Genomic DNA, 14,642 nt, shown 5'->3' with positions numbered 1-14,642 from the left:
GTTGTGTGTACCAGAAGGCTGTACAAGGCTAGGTAAAGAATAAACCTTGGCATAAGGCCACATGGCAATGGTCTGCAGTGTGACTCAGGGGTGTAGTGTCTGGATTGGCCCACACAGGTGGGTATTGTATTCACCATCCAGTCATCTGGGTTACTATTGTGGGTGGCCAGTGCTGTGCAATGCTTGCCATGTATGTGTTCTATATTCCATGACATGGATGGTGTCTGGGATGTTCACATGTCCCACATGCATGTTCTGTGACATGTGGAAGTGTACCTGGGGTGTCTAGGGCATGTTGTGTAGACAGATTGTTATCATCAGATGTGCCATTTCTGACCTCATGTGGTGAGAACTGGCAATGGACACCAGGTTGACCCTGCACCTACATTGACACCATGATACAGGTATTCCCTGGTGTCAGTGGCATCTGTCAATACAGGGCATGTGTATAAGACATGGCATGTCCTTTGTGGGTTAGATTTGCTGGCTCTACAGTTGTTGAAGGCATCCAGTGGGGAACATTGTGAAGGAGCATTGTATGCAATGATTTGCCTATTGTAGAAATGTAGCCACCCATTCCTGTGTTTGCAGGCAGGGGTAGTATGTGCACACGGCTGAGTTTCGGACTTCACACACTCCATGCCGCCCATGCTCCTACCCACCCCTATTATTATATCCTCTTCCAAACATTATGCAAACATTATCTGATAAGTTCCCTATAGTTATCACCTCATCCTAGCAGTAATTCGGTGTTGGTCCACAGTTCATGCAGTAGAACATGATGGACATATTACTGGGATTTGTCCACTTGTCTTACATTTGGGTTCTGTGGACTGTGTTATGTTGTTATTTGGGTGTCCATGACATAACATACATGTGCAGTAAGGGTGAGACACAGGCCTTTGGCAGAGGACTGTAGGTCATTTTGTAGTGATGCAGGCCAGCTGTAGCAGGCCGTTGCATTGTGTCACTCCTACTGTCCCAGACTGCAATACACTATATTCCCCTGGGGTGACAGGGTAAGTGTGCAAGGTGTTAATGCCAATACTTTCTGTCATTATTGATCCAGTGGTCTGGATGCTGGCTGGGTGCCGCTTACAGCTAGGGATACACCTGCATGGGACACCTGTTCTGCATGCTGCATTCTTTGGCTATTGCCATATAGAGGTGGGGGTCATATTGTACTCATTCCCAACAACAGGGACAAGACCGGAGAGGAACCTGTGGGTGATGGTTGGGTGAGTTGGGTGCATGTGTTCTATGGACACTAATTGCATCTGACTCACAGATATGCATGGAGCATTCCACTTATGCTGGCTTGTGCAGGGACATCAGCTGTTTCTCAATACTTCATACCTGTGACCTTTGTGGCCTGCCAGTGTTTGGCCAGATGACATCGGTATTCCCTACTACAAGTCCAACTAATGTGCTGCTAACCTGTATGTACAATTTCAAAGGTGTGTCCATTTGACATAACATATTATACATGGTCTGTCTGGGGTACTTCCCCCTGTGTACTGTTTGTATGTCTGGGCCCATATTCATGCCATGTCCGTCTTTCAGATGGTGACACATATTACTTCCAAACATTTACTATGGCTTACTGCTGGAATGTGTTTTGCTGGGTTGCATTGTTTTTGGCACTGCAGTTGTGAGAACTTGGCCCTGTCATCGGCAGTACTGGCCAATGGCCACCAGGACAAATCTCATCATGCCTACATGCTGATCACTTTCACACAATATACAACACACACCAACCTAACACATGCAGTCCTGCATATTGTACACATGCACATGCTACAATCTATCCTGATACCTTGGCCAGCTCAGGTAATCTGTGCTTCACTGTTATTATACCTACACATACATGTTGCTACATTTCTACATAGGATTGTGGGGGGGGGGCACACCTGACACTTGTACACATTTGCTATGACTGTACTGGTATTTCAGGTACTCCATTTCATGTTGTATTCTGACCTATCATGCTGACTAGAGGCATATCAGTGTGCTACAGTTCTAAGGTTTGATTGACCTACATTTCAGTTTCAGACTTCTTACCCTTCAGAACTAATATTGCACTGCCTGACCTGTTGTAGTCTGTCTGTGTAGGTCTGGAGGGGGGATGTTTTCCATAGCCATCAATCACAGGCCATAGCACAGCCTTTGTTTGTGTTTGTCTATGCCTGTCCTGCTGGCTGAGGCTGTTGTTGGGTATGTGAGCCTCCCTGACTGGCATGTGTGTGTCCTATGGACACACATGTGGTCCACCACATTTCCTGCAGTGAGTTTTGTCACCTTGTCTAGTACTGGCTACTATGGTGACACCAGTATTTGTTACAGATCTCATGCTGCCACTATAGGTGTCTACTATCTGCTGGCATCCCATTCAGCCACCCGATTCCCTTACATGCTCACATCCATGCCATAGATACAAGTAATAAAACATACTACTCTATTCGGCAATTGATAGGGAGAGTGACTTACCTTGTGGATGTGTCAGTATTGAGGATGGTGCTGGAGGGCTGACTATGTCGGATGCACATAGTACACTCCCTATACATGGTTAAGCACAGGTAGTGTAATGTTTGGCATCCCTTTTACTGTATGTGCAAGTCAGAGAGAGGTGTCATTCCCTGGTTTCCTACTGTGTCAGTGTATGTGCTATCTGTTGCCTCTTTGCCATGGCCTGGGCATACTGGGCATGCCACCTTCTGCCTACTGGGACAGGTTCAGGTTGTTCCTCCTCCAAGTCACTCTGTGTCTGTGCAGGCTTGGCAATGGTGGGGGGCTGTGTGGCCCTGCCCCGTGCTGTTTCTGCGGCAGCTGTTTCCACAGTATCATATTGTGTAGCATGGCACATACAATGACAATTTAGGTACATGTAGCTGGTGAGTACTACAAGGTTCTACCTGATGTGTCCAGACACTGGAACCATGACTTGAGCATCCCAAACACATGGTCTATTATGATTCTGGTCTGTGCGTGTGCCTCATTATGGAGTTCTTGTTCAGGTGTGTGTGCATTTCTGATGGATGTCATCAGCCACGGCTCCAGTGCATAACCAGCATCCCCCACTAGGTGGCGGTAAGGGATGTCCCCATTGACAAATATCTGGTACAGCTGTGTTATATGCCAGATGTGGGAGTCGTGATAGCTTCCAGGGCAGCCAGCACACACATTCATTATAATGCCCTGGACATTGCACATGACCTGGCAGTTGATGGAGGATGCGGTTGATGTAGTCCCTACCCCGCTCACCAGGTGGTGCTTTGATGCATATGTGCGTGCAGTCTATAGCACCCACTACCTCAGGGTATTCTGCTATTTGGTGGAAGAGACACATATTGCTGGTCAATGCCTCATGTCTGTTGTGGAAATATACGTGCTCATCGGCATGTGCTGACATGGCATCCAGGAACTCATGGAGTACCCTTGATGCTGATCCCTGTGAGATACCCATGATATTCCCAGTTGGCCTTTGGAAGGTACCTGTGGCTAGTATTCTTAGGGCTGCACACACCTTGATATCCACTGGGATGGGTTCTCCTCTGTTGGTTCTGTGTGTGAGGTTTGGCCAGCACAGCTCAACAATTTACTGTAGGTGGTCCCTGTCCATCTATAGCGCTCCATTATCTCCAGCTCATGTAGCCCCTGGTAGGTTACCCTGGGTCTGTACACTCTTCTCCTTCTCCTCACTGTGTGTTGGTCATCAGCATTCTCATCCTCACCACCCTCAGCCTCTTCCACATGTTGATTTATGATAGCTGCTGCAGCCCTTATCATTTTGTTGCTTTTGTTTGGTAAAATTTCCCCACTTTTGTACACCGGTGGTGTAGAGTTTGTGGGAAAAACCAGAGGGAAAGGTGTTTGCATAGTTTATAGTAGTGTGCTGGGCTGGGCTGCTGCCTGTGTATTTGGCTGATTCTGATACATTTCACCTGCCAGCTATGCTAGCTCACCTTGATTACCTTACTACTGCGGTTTTCCCTTCCCATTGCCTTCCTGTTTAAGCCCAGGGGCATGCTGCACAAACACAGTGCTCAGATGTGCATGGAGCTACTATTTCCTGGTTTAGTTTTTTTCCTTTAAAACATAGTGCACGGCGCGCACACCCACTTAGGCAATGTAAGGTGTGCTTGGCAGCTTCAGACACACCCCCTTGCTTAGCTCTGCTAAGCTAAGGGCAAACCCGAGCCACAGGGCTCTAATAAGCTTACAGTATGCCTGACACAGCCCTCTATGATGTCAGCTAGCTCTTAGGCCTGCACCATGGTCTTCCTGCACTGACACGGTTGGGTGCAGGCTAGCCATGAGGGGGGATCTGGGATTCAGTATCATTCCCCTCATTTGCATAGGATTGCCTGCTAATTTCTAGTTACAAGTCTGACACTGAGCCTTCCCCCTTAGCAACCACCATTCACTGGCCATGTTGTCTTCTGCCTGCCATTGAGTATAATGGCAAAATTGTGATTTTGGATAGAATGCTTATTTCAAGTATTTCTTTTTATTTTCGGCCCAATCCCATTTGTGCGCTGCTGCCCTACATTTAAACAGCCAAAATCGGCTAAAAAAAATAAACGTCATTTTTTTTTATATTTGCAACTGTTTTCCATGCCAGTGGCCATATATTTAGCCATTGGCATGCTTTCCACATTATATACACCCTTTATTTGGAGCTGTCATGGCTCCGTTTTGTAGTTTGCAGAAATGTACTCGGTTACTAACTGATTACATTTCTGCAGAAAACACTAGTCCCGCACGCCTGGCTGCCAGCTTCCTGGATCACAACTTCACCTCATTTGCATGGTTTTCACCTGCAAATGGGGTAATTTGCATACAGGAGCTGTGTCCGTGCAGGAATAGTGCAGGAGCGCTCGTGCATGTCCCGGGAGCTTATTCCTGAATTGCACAGCAGCCACATTGCCTCCAGGAGCTCCTGCACTATTTCTGCACACTGTGCAGAGCTTGCTGAATCCTGGGGTGTATTTTTAAGACAGTATCTAATATTGCACTGACCAAAAGTCACAAGGCAATTTCTTCCATTTAGGTATGTGTTGTTGCAAATTTAGAGGAGACATTTCTCAACTCTGAAGTTAAATTCATGTCTAACCAGGTAAACTCACTAGGCACATTTCAAGGGTGATTCAGGAGTAAAGTGCATTTAAATGAATTTATCAGTCATATGCCTTACTCATGAAGGCTGAGGGAATCAAACCATGGACTTGAGGATTGAGATCTTTAGAAACCCATGGCCATAATCCTCTGTGCTAAACTGCAAGGCAACCTCTGAAAAACTATGCAAACAAGATAGAAGCCAACAAAATCCTTGTCATACTTATTTTTTTCTTTTGTTATAAAAGCACAAGTAATTCTGATCCATTTATATACAGGCCTACATGTTACATTAGCAGTGTTCAGCCACATTAAGAATATCATGATATGGGCTATCTTACTGCTTTAAACAGAAAACACAAACTGTCTTTTCAAGAGATCACATGCATTGAAGGCATCTAACATGATTTTTTTTCAAAACTGCAGTAAAGGTATATATCAAATACAACTTAAATAAAATTAAATAAATAATAAAATACCACCAAGACCACTGATCCAAGAAGTAAGCGAATTTAATGAAACACTTAGCGCCTCGGCTTACACAGCCTTCCAAGAGTCAAGGTAAAGGTATATATGCCTGAAAGCTCTTGGTCCTTTCTGATGGAATACATTTGAAAGCATACACTGCAAATTAAAGCTTGAAATGCTTCAGTAACTAAATTCATCAGCCTGTCAGGAATAAAAACTGTATTAAACAGAGACACCATGCAGGATAATGAGAAATAATAATAGAGATAATTAATTTAGCTATCACTTTGTAGACAGCATTTTAAAAAAGTATTGGACGGTAATTGTTTAGGTCAACTGCTGTTTTTTTTTTCTTTATGAATGCATATTATTTACCTAAGATAAACAAATGTAAGGGCTGCCTGTTGTGGACTGAGAACAGATGAATAATTTGTAGAAAAAGAGAAAATTGGTATTGTTTAAGAAAATTGATGGGAATATCATCTAAATCTGGGGCTTTATTATTTGTGAAGAGTTGAGTGACTGCAATAACTATTTTGCAAACTGAGGCAGAGTAAAATGATTCCTATTAAATGGGAGGTTGCATTCTAAAACATAAGAAACAACCTCATTTTATATTGATACGTAAACTAGAAATATTCAGAAAATCATTTCATAAGTAATTTCCCCCTTCACATACCTTTCAGCTGGCAATCAGTTGTTCTCCATTGCCCAAATTGTTCCTAACTTGTGTCCTTGGTAGTAGCCCTCTCTGGAACTGAGAGTACCCCTCCCTGGAACTGATTCATAGTACCCCTCCCTGGAACTGATTCATAGTACCCATCCCTGAAGCTGGGATCACCACAGCCATCAGTGGCTTTAGAAGACAAAGCATGCAGGTGTGCATAATTATTTTTTATGATCACATAGGTTTGGTATTAATAAATAATCTTAGAAACAAAATTGGTGATTCTCATACTTATGACCTCCTCTGTCAAGAGCACCCTCTTGTATATGTAATAATTTTTTTTTTAACTTGAAAGAACTAGAGACACTCTTCCCTTTGTAAGTGCAAGGGATAACCACATTTAACTTTTTCTCTCCTATACCTAAATAATGTGAATAATCTATCAGTCTAAGCTTGTCATAAACCGTTAATCAAAATTCCATCTTCCATCCATATTCTTACCTTTATTCAAAGAGACGAGAATAACAATAACCTGGAACATTTATTTGTATTTATAAGCCTACATGACATATTCTAAACCAAAATATAAGCTGTTCGCATTATTTAGCTCATCGGGTTTGCACTGAATCTCCAAGCTATCAACTTCCATCCCAAATCAGCTCCATAATTTATACTAACTTAAACTGACAACTTCATAATGTACAATAAAGGGTATTTAAACTGAATTATTTGTGAACTGGGTAAGTTAACTGATTCCCAGATCCTTTTCAAACATGTTTCAGGGACATAAAGGCAATAGTAAACACAGTATAAATAGTTAATTCTAATAATTCAATCAGCATTTTCTTTCTCAAAAGTGGAAGGAAACTGAAGTAACTAGATGGGGCTCTCACAGACATGGGCACAGAGCATACAAACTCTGTGCAGACAGTGACCAAAGCTCAAAACAGAAGTCCTGATATCACCGAGTCACCATGTTGTATTTCAGGGGCTCCTCCAACTTTACCTTTTATTATATAATGTGAACTATAATTCCTGCACATAGTTGTAAGCTAGTCAACAAGATGAATTTGGCAGTTTTGCCTTTTTGCATGTAACTGCAATTGATCAGATATTTTTTCTAAAGCAGTAGTTTGACGAGAAATCATCAACCGAAGAAATGTATGCAACTGTTATAGTATCGTTGGCTGAAATGTGCCACAGGATTTTGGTGCACGCAGAATGTAATGGCTATTCATTAAATTACACTTTTTAGCCGAATATTTTTTTCAGCCAGGATTTTTTTTCTTTTTAGATATAATTTCTGCCTGTTGAAATTATAACATTTCTATTGTTTTTGTGCTATTTTTAAGTGTAGCATCATGGGTCTTGGTTTTGTTGATACCTTAAAACATTCCTTTTTCACAGCTTTAGTTTTTAAGGTGTGACTTGAAGGCAGATGTTTGTTGACTGAAACAGTCAGCTTTATAAGAGTAGTTGCTTGTTACCCATGGAGACCATATCATGTAAGGCTTGGAACAAATATTATAAGCATGCAGTACTGCTTTCTAACACAAACTTTGATACAGATTTTAGATCTAAGTAGGATAGTAAGCTCATGCAAGTGATTACAAAGAGACCATGGATGCATAAATCACCATCACTAGTTGCATTAATTAATATATCAAAATTTCCCATTCACCCATTACTTTCAAAAGGTAAGATGACGTCATGGCTAAGTGCCAAGAAGTTCAGTGGACATGTGGTGGTGGTATGTGTGTGTGTGTGTGTGTGTGTGTGTGTGTGTGTGTGTGTGTGTGTGCGTGTGTGTGTGTTTGTGTGTGTGTATGTATATGTGCATGCGTGGGGGTTCCATCTCCCCTAAACTCCACTACATTATTGAGCAAAAACTGTCATACTGCAGGGGGTGGGGGTGGCGAGATGACACTAGACATCAGACCAATGAATTGTTGCCTTATATTCCTAAAGTTATTGAAATAATAAGTTGGAAACATTCTGGTTACACAAATGGCAACCAGGTGCACCAAAAAGGGTAATGCTATAAAATATCATATTGACCAAGAACATAGAATATTCATCTAGGTTTACTGAACAAAAACATACATAATCTAAGCACTTTCATCCCTAAACCAATGACAGGACTTCATCAGAGATAAAAAAATTTTCAAACCCACAATGTTTTTATAGATACATGAACCCCACCCCTGTCATTGTGTAATTGTTACTAATTAATAAATAAAACAGCCTAAACAAGTAATACATAAAAAGATTAAATTACCAGTGAAAAATTCACCCCCCCCCATTTTCAATATATAAAGTCTAAATACACGTTAAAATACAATTTTAAGTTTAAAATAAATGAATCGACTTAATTTTCACCACACTAGTTATGGAGACCATATCATTTAAAATGTAATGTCCTGTGGTGTGCATCCTTAATTACTATTCAAATGTCTTCATTTCCAGCTTTATTTTCCATGACTTCCCTCACATCTTGTTCAATAACATCCAGTACAAAAAATCCAAATTCATGTCCCTCATTTTGTAGAATGTGTCTCTGCAAAACGTTACATCAGTCTTTTGCACTAATTCCTTATAGATGTTCATATATTCTGTCTTTGCAGCCCTCTCTGTTTAACCTATATAAAAACATGAATGGTTTCTATGCAGGGCTACATAACCCACTCTTTTGGTAAAACAGTTATAGTAATGAAAACTATAAACTGTACTATACCGTATGATACTAACATCTTCTCCTTCCTTAATGAAAGGGCAATAGTTATACCCTCCTCCCCACATTTGAAGGTTCATTTTTTTTGATAGATTAGCCCCATATTTTGTCATTTCTAACTTGAAAAAAATGTCCTTCCCTACTCATAAAATGCCTGCAACCTAGAAGGTGACAGTAAAGCAAAAATGTTCCCAAAGCTGGTATTAAAAATATAGAGGCTGGGGATGGAGAAACGGTACATGTTGCTAAAATTAATTCAGATTTTCTTTCCACCATACTCAAAATAACATATTAAGGTAAAATATCAGAAGTCTTGACAACCACTGTGCTACAAGAGCAATTTAAGTCTTTAAGTAAATAACTCAGTATCTGATATTCAGTAATAACTTTCTGGAAAATGTTCAGTTGTTTGTATTTAGATACTCTGATGAAAGGAGCTGGATGAAGGCCAGTGTGTCTGAATTTACTAAGCCTCCCCTGCACCCAAATATATATTACTGAGAAGGCTTGGTTTGCTTCCCATATTTTCCAATCTGGGCAAGAATGCAGTCTTTTCTTACATTTGCAGATAGTTAGAGGATAAAGGGAGGTAATTCCTAACAAAACATGTGTACTGTATGTACTAAATGAATTTTTTCCAAATAATTTTGAAGATTAACAAATTATACCTAACTTATCTTTTCAAACTATTCATCAGACAGATTTTGTAGCAACACAAAACAGTACTGCATTTGAGGTAAATAACAATAGTTCTACCAAATGTTCTCTGTTCAGGATTTGTGTTGTTATCCCAGGTGACAAATTTATGCAAATTATCACAGTTTAAAAAACAAAATACAAGAACTTAAAAGTGTATCATATTTGAATTATTTAAAAAAATATTATAATAATGGAGTCTTGACAGTCTGCCCAAGTTTTTCTGACAGAATAAACTAGATTATTTGAATTTAGTCCTGACACTACTGCTGGCAGTCTTCATTCAGCTTAATTTCCAGAAATCAAGCTTCAAATGTAATGGTTTCTCAACCTGCTGATCATTGCAACAACATCCACTATGAAAAACAACATGCTGTACAAGCTCCAGTATAAATAAAGACCAAGACCTAATGTATACATTTCACAGAAAACCTATCCACATTTTTGGACAATAGGTCTATAGTACTGCTGGGGGACTTTTAATTATCCCAGAATGAGCTGGGTGAATCTGACTAGTGCATAGGTTCATAGGTTCATAGGTAGATACTAGGCTATCTGCCCTAGGGCATTTATAAGCCTAGCCCAAGTGTATTTGGCTTTCACCTCCCTATTAGATTAGCCTACTGTGCCTCTGTATATTAGGTCACAGAAGGTAGCCCTTTAAGATTAGTTTACTGTGCCTCTGTCGAGCAGGGACACAGAAGATATCCCAGGGGTGAATTTGCGATTTCCCAACCACGCGTCCAGATTTCGCTTGAAGAAGGTCAGCGAGGGGCTATGTCTAACATGAATTGGTATTTTATTCCAGAGTGAGGGGAGCCTCTGGGAAATGAATCTGTCCCTCCAGCATGTCCTATTTACTTTTGTGCTGAGGTTTAAGTCCCTGGAGTTTGTAGCTCTAAGGGATTTGGATTTTTTGAGGTGGAGCATGTCCATTAATTCTGGGTTAGACATGGCTTTGTACGTCAGGCATAGATCGCCTCTGAGTAGGCAGTAAGCAACTGAGTAGAGCTGGAGTTTCTTTAGTCGAGCTGCATAGGACATCTGTTTGTAGCCCATGATCCTCTTGGTGAGGTACTTTTGGGGTCTCTCCAGTTGCTGCAGGTGTCGGGTAAGGTACATCCCAAAAGGGGCATTGTATTCAATTATGGGCCTGATGAGTGACGAGTAGAGGGGCACAATGACCTCTCTTGATCTAGATGCGAACCCTTTCATGATAAGGTGGGTTATATAGAAGGTCTTTCTAACCACTTTGGCAACGTGATTATCAAAGGAGAGATTACTATCTACGTTGGTCCCCAAATCATCATTTTGTGAGACAGAATTTCTGGAGCCACTTGATTCAAATAAATCTATTAAACTTATTAATTTCCCTACTTGAGGTTGCAGTATTTTCAATCTGATTTTTACTACTTGAGCAGATTTGCTTACCACTATACAAATCATTAGGGAACTCAGATCATGTTGCTGTGATCTCATAATACCTAATGTTAGGATGTTCCCATTTAGAACTGCTATATATGACTATAACAAAATGGATTTTGTTGAAACCCATGCATGATACGGAATCTATTATCATGGATAATAGGCACCTCAGATAATTGCAAATAGCAAACTTTTGTAATCAGACACTTCAGGGCAAATGATAAATCTACAAAGAAATGCATGAAAACACTCCTTAGTGAAGTCATAGGTTAAAGTAATTGGTTAACATAAAAATCCTGTGTTTAGAAATCTATTAAATATAGACACATAGAAGACTAGTAAGTAAAATAATGTACAGTTATGCTGCAAGAAACTTAAGAAAGGCTATAACCAATGCAAAGATTAGATATGAGGAATGACTTGCAGCAAGGAAACACAATACTAAATTATTTAATACATTTGTAAGTCACTAGTTTTGTGCTAGATCCCTAGTCATGAACAATTATGTTGCCAGTGACCCTAGTGCAACTGATATAGTTTTTAATAAGTACATTATCAATACGGTTTATTATGGTAGAGTTATTTCATTAAACTAGACATTTGCTATGATGCTGACCATATGTTGAATAATTATTAAAAATCTATTTAGGAAGTCAGTATTAAAAGTAAGGATGCCTAGCAATACAGGGCCAGATAATCTGTCACAGAAGTTAATTAGCACTAGTAGAAAGCCTTTGGTCAGTCCACTTATTATTATATTTAATGAAATTTAGTGAAATACCGTTTCATGGAATGATGCTATCGGGGACATTGCTAATGTAGTACCGATATACAATGGAGGTTGCACTGATATTGTACAAATTTTTACTTCATTAACCTCACAACAATCTTAAGCAAATGTTTTGATGTGTGGTCGATGTCACTTTAAGACAAGATTGTATGCATGCAACAAGAACAGATCATAATCGTTATAGCATTATTGGTAGAAGTTCCTCCCTTACACATCTTGCTAATTGGATAAAAATACAACAAAAGTAGAGTCCAGTTATTGCCAATGCTTCACAAGACTCATTGTTGGGTTTTATTCTGTTTAATACATTTGCCATTCCACTAACAAGCATCTGACACTGGGATCAAAATATGCAGATGATATATGATAGAATCTGTTATCGCTTCCAGTGAGTACCTGAATTTTGTTAACAGTTACTTATATAATGTTACAATGTGATTCAAATACAAAGAGTATATAGTAATATGCCTAGGCGGGTCTATATTATATCATTGATTGCTTAAAAAAGCGAATGATGAATAATCGACCCGATGTAAGCGAAAGCTTACAATCTCAAAAAGCTCAGAACAGTGATTTTTTTCCAAGGGAAAAAAAAATCGCTGTTTCAATAATACATAAAGTGGGGGGCTTCACCTCCCACACCCCCTTTCTTTAATATACCATCTCCGAGATCGCACTACAGTGCCGAAAATGGCAAGGTAACAGAAGCAGCCAAGCAAATTGTTTCCATGGGAAAGAATTTGCTTAAAAGCCACTTCGCTATTTTGCCTTTTTGTTGTTTTAAGTTCGACCAAGATGCATTTGATAAAATATGTCTTCGGTCATCTAATAGGAACTCGCCTAGGCCATGTTAAAGACCATGTGCAAAGGTATTTTGTACCATTTCCTATTAACAGCAATTTTACTTTCAATATGCAAAATGGGCTTTCTGATTCTAAAATATATAGGCCCAAATTCAGAAGTAATCATAGCTCAAATTCGGAAGTAATCGTATAAACCTTGCAGTAACCTTTCTGCATTCAGAGACAGCCCCACCACAGTGATTTTGCATAAAGCAAAATCACTGCAACATTGGCCTGAATTACTTTAGCAGTTTCAGCCATGAGTTGGCATACCTGGGGCATGGCCATAGGTCTCAACCTCTTAGCACAAAAAAATCTAAACAAAACCAAAAATAAGGGAGACAAAGCCCCAAAAATAGAGACAAATTTTAAATATTACTCATAAACTTAGAAAGTTGCTTTAATAAAAGGTCTCATACTACCATGCATTTTCAGAAGGGTATGAAGTTTGAAACTCAAATGCCTGTCATTATTTAGTGAGGTCAAACCTCACTGATTTGTCACAAAAATCCAGAAAGTCACAAATTATATGAGGAACAGGCCAAAAATATGAGGCAAAATGCTAGACATTCTGTGAAAATCTGGACATTTGGAGGTATGAGCATAGTCTCTCCTGACTATAGAGCAAGCAGTCATACTCAGGAGTACAGCATATTCCCTTGTATGTGACAACTGAATATGATTGACCAGACACACACACACACACACACACACACACACACACACACACACACACACACACACACACACACACACACACACACACACACACACAGGCACACCAAGAAATCTAGTCCTATGTACAGGCGTGAGTTTAAGGCCCTTAATATCTGTATAGGGTGCAGCAAGGTCTCTTGCCCTATCTGAAGGTTCAAAGTACAATTTCTATGCTCTTTAAATTTTGCACACAATTTGGAATATCTTTTAGCAATTCTAACTTTTTAACAAATTTCAGATTAGGCTTCCACCCCTTTAGCAGTCTATAATACAACTCTACATTTTTTGTAGTTCAACCTTAGCACAGTTTTAGAAAATAAAAAGTCTTTGGTCTTAACTGACACACATTTAATTTCTTTCTGACCACACTTAGCCAAAACAACCAAAAAATGACTCATGACCTTCGTGATCTTTTTTTCTTTCTCTTTGCATTTTTTACATGGGAGATAGGTTGTTCAGCATGTGGAACTGCTCTGTTAATGTTTGAATGGCTTTTTGAGATAGCAGAGTGTATTTCTTTAGTAAAGAATGTCAGATCTCTAGAATTTATCTCATATTTTACTTCATCTTGTCTTGACACACACATATCACATGTGTCTTCTGTCTCCATGGAGATGAATCCAGAGAGTTCCAAAGCAAAGACACATCTGACCCATCAGACCTCACAAAAATTACTTTAACTGCTGCATCATCTTTTTATTTAACAGCATGATTCTGCTTGCTCTTTCCAAAAGGAATGGACTTATTGGCCTGTGACCGCAAGACCCAATGAAAATAGTCAGTTATAGGCCTTACCTTTTTCAGCAGATCATTACTAATTAAGGCATCCAGCCAGATTCAATAAAGCCTATGTGGTCTGTTTACACCATGTACACATGACTCAGTACACCATTTTCGATTCAGGAAGTGGCATGCACCGCCACACAATCAAGGTAAACACAGTGGCATGCAAATTACAGCATAAGCAGCTGAATTGTATGCTAATCAATCAACCCAAGCTGGAGGAGCTAATCAACAAGCTATAAAGCAATTGTGTAGACTCAGTGCTGGTTTTCCCTGCAAATTCCAAAACCTATTGGAATACAGCCAGGGAAAGGAGTCTACACAGAAACAATTTTAGGGGCTGCTGTTGCTTTAATTCATGTGTATGTGAAACAGGCTGAAGTCTATGCAGCTACTGCTGCTAATAGA

This window comes from Protopterus annectens, chromosome 9.part0 (genome assembly GCF_019279795.1).
Source record: "Protopterus annectens isolate FY-2018-M chromosome 9.part0, PAN1.0, whole genome shotgun sequence".
Lineage (NCBI taxonomy): Eukaryota > Metazoa > Chordata > Ceratodontiformes > Protopteridae > Protopterus > Protopterus annectens.
The sequence above is the reverse complement of the archived record's forward strand: the minus strand, read 5'-3'. Positions refer to the sequence as shown.